The sequence below is a fragment of the Acipenser ruthenus genome, chromosome 22, assembly GCF_902713425.1.
Source record: "Acipenser ruthenus chromosome 22, fAciRut3.2 maternal haplotype, whole genome shotgun sequence".
Taxonomy (NCBI): Eukaryota; Metazoa; Chordata; class Actinopteri; order Acipenseriformes; family Acipenseridae; genus Acipenser; species Acipenser ruthenus.
This window is the reverse complement of record NC_081210.1, coordinates 13,869,118-13,876,747: the sequence shown is the minus strand read 5'-3', so window position 1 is coordinate 13,876,747 and position 7,630 is coordinate 13,869,118.

Here is a 7,630-nt window from a genome sequence, read left to right as displayed (position 1 = left end):
GCAGTGTGGAGTGTGTGTTTTAGTTGTGTTAATTCAGTCGTGTTGCAGTGTGGAGTGTGTGTTTAGTTGTGTTAATTCAGTCGTGTTGCAGTGTGGAGTGTGTGTTTAGTTGTGTTAATTCAGTCGTGTTGCAGTGTGGAGTGTGTGTTTAGTTGTGTTAATTCAGTCGTGTTGCAGTGTGGAGTGTGTGTTTAGTTGTGTTAATTCAGTCGTGTTGCAGTGTGGAGTGTGTGTTTAGTTGCAGTGTGGAATGTGTGTTTAGTTGTGTTAATTCAGTTGTGTTGCAGTGTGGAGTGTGTGTTTAGTTGTGTTAATTCAGTCGTGTTGCAGTGTGGAGTGTGTGTTTAGTTGTGTTAATTCAGTCGTGTTGCAGTGTGGAGTGTGTGTTTAGTTGTGTTAATTCAGTCGTGTTGCAGTGTGGAATGTGTGTTTAGTTGTGTTAAGGTGTCTCGATTATGAGTTCTGGAGCTGCTGTTAAGTTTTAATGGCCTGCCATATGTATGTTCGTAAGCACTAGCACACCACTTTGCCAGCAAAGCTAAATCAAACTTGCTTCACAGTGTAATCAAACAGAGATTTCTTTATCCAAGTGTAGTACCATATATATCAGCGTTCTTCAATCCGGCCTGTGAGAGCCTTCCGTCTGGCTCGTCGGATGTCAGCTGGGGGGGTTTAATTACGTTTTGCGGGAGAAAATTATGCTAGACATAGCCATGATTGACACAACATGATTAACATATACATCCAATCAAAATCGGAGTAAGAGCAGAACACACATTATTGTAATAATAACAGTAAAATCACTTTAATTTACGCGGTTTAAATGTGAAACAACTAAATGGGTTTTTAAATCGTCCAAGTCTTTACTTTATCATTAAATGCAGAATGAAGAATGCTAAAACGAGGGCCGATATTCTAAAAAGGAAGGGGTTTTGCATTTGCCTACAAGTAGCTTTTCTAATTGGTGCAACAGAAAGATTGACACTGGGGCGAGTTTTATTTTCGGTTGATTTGGCGCGTCATTGGTGCACTGTGTGTGTTTATGCCTGTAGTAGGTGTGATCTAAACGGTATAGACAATGTCGACCCAGGGGACTTTTTTGACCTGAAAAAAGAAACAAGGACCAGGGGTTACAAATGGAGATTAGATAAAGGGGCATTCAGAACAGAAAAGGAGGCACTTTTTTACACAGAGAATTGTGAGGGTCTGGAACCAACTCCCCAGTAATGTTGTTGAGTCTGACACCCTGGGATCCTTCAAGAAGCTGCTTGATGAACAAATAAAACAGGAAATTGGATACTTTTTGTTTATGAAATCCATATTTTGTTGGCGTTCCGGTATTTTGGATTTAGGACTACGCCACTGGTTGCACTGCAGTGTCTACGCCCCTCATTTCTTGAAGTGTAACATATTTTTGTAAATTGATCTGATGGTTGTAGTTAATAAACATACAATTGAACATAAGTTTTAAAATTTCATACATTAATTTACAATCACCAGTATAGGGCTAGATGTCTCTTGTAGCTTTACTGCTCCTCTTCGACAATACTATGGGGAAGGCGGCGCTCTTCAGCTACAGCTCATCATACCCACATGACAGGGACACTTCATTTAAGAAAATAAGAGCATAAGAAAGTTTACAAACGAGGGTAGGCCATTCAGCCCATCTTGCTCATTTGGTTGTTAGTAACTTATTGATCCCAGAATCTCATCAAGCAGCTTCTTGAAGGATCCCATCTTGAAGGATCCCATTACTGGGGAGTTGGTTCCAGACCCTCACAATTCTCTGTGTAAAAAAAGTGCTTCCTATTTTCTGTTCTGAATGCCCTTTTATCTAATCTCCATTTGTGACCCCTAGTCCTTGTTTCATTTTTCAGGTCAAAAAAGTCCCCTGGGTCAACATTGTCTATACCTTTTAGAATTTTGAATGCTTGAATCAGATCACCGCGTATTCTTCTTTGTTCAAGACTGAATAGATTCAATTATTTTAGCCTGTCTGCATACGACATGCCTTTTAAACACAGGATGCTCTTCTTTGCACTCTTTCTAGAGCAGCAATATCCTTTTTGTAACGAGGTGACCAGAACTGAACACCATATTCTAGGTGAGGTCTTACTAATGCGTTGTAAAGTTTTAACATTACTTCCCTTGATTTAAATTCAATACTTATATCCGAGCACCTTGTTGGCCTTTTTTATAGCTTCCCCACATTATCTAGATGAAGACATTTCTGAGTCAACATAAACTCCTAGGTCTTTTTTATAGATTCCTTCTTCAATCTCCCATATGATATTTATAATGTACATTTTTATTGCCTGTGTGCAGTACCTTACACTTTTCTCTATTAAATGTCATTTGTCATGTATCTGCCCAGTTCTGAATGCTGTCGAGATCATTTTGAATGACCTTTGCTGCTGCAACAGTTTTTGCCACTCCTATTTTTGTGTCGTCTACAAATTTAACAAGTTTGCTTACTATACCAGAATCTAAATCATTAATGTAGATTAGGAATAGCAGAGGACCTAATACTGATCCCTGTGGTACACCACTGGTTACCTCACTCCATTTTGAGGTTTCTCCTTTAATCAGCACTTTCTGTTTTCTATATGTTAACCACTCCCTAATCCATGTGCATGCATTTCCTTGAATCCCTACTGCATTCAGTTTGAGAATTAATCTTTTATGCAGGAATTTGTCAAAAGCTTTCTGGAAATCTAAATAAACCATGTCGTATGCTTTGCAATTATCCATTGTCAATGTTGCTTTCTCAAAAAAAATCAAGCAGGTTAGTTAGACATGATCTCCCTTTCCTAAAACCATGCTGACTGTCTCCCAGGATATTGTTACCATATAGGTAATTTTCCATTTTGGATCTTAGAGGAACAGGTCGACATGTGGGGCAAGTTGAGCATCCATCCTCTCTATATCACTCATATTCTTAATCACACATTTACAGATTCTTCCAGATGTACTTTCTGTTGTGATCGTAAAGGTTTATGAATACCCTTAAAGCAGTTTGTTTAGCCTTCACCACACTGGTGACATCCAACCTCTGTTGTCATTAAAAACCTCTTTGGTGAAATATTTTCCTATTAGCCTAATAGGCTTTGCAAAATATAGGACTCCCTATATATCGATAACATAACTATAAATGTATATAAAGTATATGAGAAATGCTGTCAAGTTCCCTATTATACTGTTTACTCTTAACAATTTATAAAATATTAATAACATATTTTGCAACCCTTAAACTAAAGTGATGCACAGCTGTAATATATTGCATAATTATAAATGTATGTAATGTATACTGTTTTACAACATGAACAAGTTTCTTCGCACAAAAAAACTTTGTGCTACTATTATTTTTTATTACAATAACACTACAAAAATTGTAATTTCTTCTTTTGCAGCCAACATATTAATTTAAGTGTTTTCTTGGTGGTTGGTTTGCCTTCTATCTGATTCAGGACTGTTTTTGTGGTTTTATATTGTAATATAATAGTAGTACTAAGTTGATTTGTTTTTTTATGTATATATACAAATTTTCCTACCGTATAAATGTTCCCCACCCCAACTTCCGGTTCTGTCGCAGGATTTGATATAACTTTTTTTGGTTTGCCTTGCCTTTCCGGAGGGTGAAGTGAAACTTAATCAATCTCTGAACGCTGCAATTCATTTCAGTGTATCGCTTGAGCTGAAAGTTGTTTTTTTTTGGTGTGAAATTTGAACTGTAAATGTAAATGTGTATATATGTATCCCAGCTAACACACAACGTTTCACAACAAGCCAAGTTGCAAGAGCAATTTATATATAATTTTCACAGAAATCTCATACACTCATATATATATTGTGAGATAGTGTAGTCCTGGGGGAACGGGACTACATCTCCCAGAGGGGAACAGCCTTAGTTTGTTTAATTTGATTTGATTAATTGTTTAATTAGTAAGCATTGGCGAGCATTGTAAATTAGAGCCAGGTGCAGGGTATTTAAGAAAAGCAGCCAGTCTGTTTGGAGGCGGCTGAGTAGAAGGAAGCAGGAAGGTCTGAGCCCTGCTGCCGAGCAGTCAGACAGGTTTTGGGGTGTACTCTGGTATATTTTGTTAATCTGTGTGTTTTGTTTTTGTGGTGTGGGGAAACGGCTTATCCGTCCCACTTTGTAGTCAGGGTGTTCCTGGAAGTTTAGTTAGCGCTCCAGAGGAGCTAGGTGTTTGTTTTGTTTTGTTTGTGTTTTATTAAAAAAAATAGCGCGAAGCACTTTAAACCTCAATCTCCTGAGTCCTGGATCTATTTTTAAAGGGGCAAAGAACCCGAGCGGGTGCAAGTCTTCTACAATATAGATATACAGTTTGAGAGCAAGGAAAACTGCTGTGTACCTAAATGATCAATAAGAAAAAAGAGAAAAGGATATTTCAGATTTGTAATCAATTATTCTACCTTTTTAAGTACCTGAAATATCCTTTTCTCTTATATATATATATACACACACACACACACAGAGCAGGATCAGTTTCCTCATCAGGTCAACATGATGTTTTCCCATCATCACAGAACTTAAACCTCTGGGTAGTCAGCATGAAGTTTTAACATCTACTCATGTAATGGAAATTAATATTATATATTATACTGGTTTTTTTAGAGGAGATTGAACTGCCGTGTACATAAATTAAAATTTATACATATATCACACGCACATGTATGTATTTGTGGTTAACAACATTTAAAAAATTAAATAAAGGCAAAAAAAGTAAAGAAGACTGTCATTCTTCTTGCTCATTTAAGATTTGCAAAACTGCGAAGTCAAGTGAAGGTGCTCGAGCAAAGTTCTCAGAAGGTGGGAGATAGACAAGAAAGTGCATCATTTACTACAGATAGATTTACAGTGCCTATAGAAAGTCTACATCCCCTTTCGAAATGTTCACCTTTTGTTGCCTTATAGCCTGGAATTAAAATGCATTAAAATAGTTTTTTTTTCATTTATCTACACATCCTACCCCACAACTTCCAAGTGAAAAAAATATTCTAGATATTTATAGAAAATTAATTAAAAATAAAAACTGAAATAGCTTGGTTGGATAAGTGTCCACCCCCCTTGTAATAGCAATCCTAAATTAGCTCAGGTGTAACCAATCGCCTTCATAATCACACACCAAGTTAAGTGGCCTCCACCTGTGTAGAAGTTTCTATTTCGTTTTTTCTCCCCAAAGCCTCGTTGTTTGTACTGGTTACAGCGGTTAGCAAACTACAGTTGCGCAGACACACTGCAGACCGAACAACTCATCTGACCACTATCGTTATATCATCCATAACTATTAAAACACTCAACTTAGACATTCTAAAAAAAACTTCAATTCAATGACAAACTTTGATTAGAAGTCTGTTTCAATGTCAATGCAAATCGAAAAGTTTGTCATTGAATTGAAGTCCCCCATTTATATATATATATATATATATATATATATATATATATATATATATATATATATATATATATATATACTGTATATACAAAAAGATGTGTAAATAAAATATATCAGCATTGTCTATTAGGAAATATCTGTTTTGCACTGTATTTGTGTCGTTTTTGTTTCTTAATGTTAAATAATTGGAAGAAGATACACTGTGATTTTTAATCATTTGAAAGAGTATTTGAGAGTATTTATGATTCCAGGTCTAGTTAAAATTTGTTCTATTAGCTCTGCTGCTGTACACCTCAATCCCTCCATTCTGACAACCTGTGCAACTGAAATGAACTCCTTTGTCTGACGCGGGAGTATTTTATGATGTGATGTCACTGACCTTGTTTGAATTTTCAGTGTGTAGTGTATGCGATTTCACCATGTAGTGTATGCGATTTCACCATGTAGTGTATGAGATTTCAGTGTGTAGTGTATGCGATTTCACCGTGTAGTGTATGAGATTTCACCATGTAGTGTATGAGATTTCACTATATATAGTGTATGAGATTTCACCGTGTAGTGTATGAGATTTCACCATGTAGTGTATGAGATTTCACCATGTAGTGTATGAGATTTCAGTGTGTAGTGTATGCGATTTCACCATGTAGTGTATGAGATTTCACCATGTAGTGTATGCGATTTCACTATATATAGTGTATGAGATTTCACCATGTAGTGTATGCGATTTCACTATATATAGTGTATGAGATTTCACCATGTAGTGTATGCGATTTCACCATGTAGTGTATGCGATTTCACCATGTAGTGTATGCGATTTCACCATGTAGTGTATGAGATTTCACCGTGTAGTGTATGAGATTTCACCATGTAGTGTATGAGATTTCAGTGTGTAGTGTATGCGATTTCACCGTGTAGTGTATGAGATTTCACCATGTAGTGTATGAGATTTCAGTGTGTAGTGTATGCGATTTCACCATGTAGTGTATGAGATTTCACCATGTAGTGTATGCGATTTCACTATATATAGTGTATGAGATTTCACTATATATAGTGTATGAGATTTCACCATGTAGTGTATGCGATTTCACCATGTAGTGTATGAGATTTCAGTGTGTAGTGTATGCGATTTCACCGTGTAGTGTATGAGATTTCACCATGTAGTGTATGCGATTTCACCGTGTAGTGTATGAGATTTCACCATGTAGTGTATGAGATTTCACCATGTAGTGTATGCGATTTCACCATGTAGTGTATGAGATTTCACCATGTAGTGTATGCGATTTCACTATATATAGTGTATGAGATTTCACCATGTAGTGTATGCGATTTCACCATGTAGTGTATGAGATTTCAGTGTGTAGTGTATGCGATTTCACCGTGTAGTGTATGAGATTTCACCATGTAGTGTATGCGATTTCACCGTGTAGTGTATGAGATTTCACCATGTAGTGTATGAGATTTCACCATGTAGTGTATGCGATTTCACTATATATAGTGTATGAGATTTCACCATGTAGTGTATGCGATTTCACCATGTAGTGTATGAGATTTCACCATGTAGTGTATGAGATTTCACTATATATAGTGTATGAGATTTCACCATGTAGTGTATGAGATTTCACCATGTAGTGTATGCGATTTCACTATATATAGTGTATGAGATTTCACCATGTAGTGTATGCGATTTCACCGTGTAGTGTATGAGATTTCACCATGTAGTGTATGAGATTTCACCATGTAGTGTATGAGATTTCACCATGTAGTGTATGAGATTTCACCATGTAGTGTATGAGATTTCACTATATATAGTGTATGAGATTTCACCATGTAGTGTATGAGATTTCACCATGTAGTGTATGCGATTTCACTATATATAGTGTATGAGATTTCACCATGTAGTGTATGAGATTTCACCATGTAGTGTATGCGATTTCACCATGTAGTGTATGAGATTTCACCATGTAGTGTATGAGATTTCACCATGTAGTGTATGCGATTTCACTATATATAGTGTATGAGATTTCACCATGTAGTGTATGCGATTTCACCATGTAGTGTATGAGATTTCAGTGTGTAGTGTATGCGATTTCACCGTGTAGTGTATGCGATTTCACCATGTAGTGTATGAGATTTCACCATGTAGTGTATGCGATTTCACTATATATAGTGTATGAGATTTCACCATGTAGTGTATGCGATTTCACCGTGTAGTG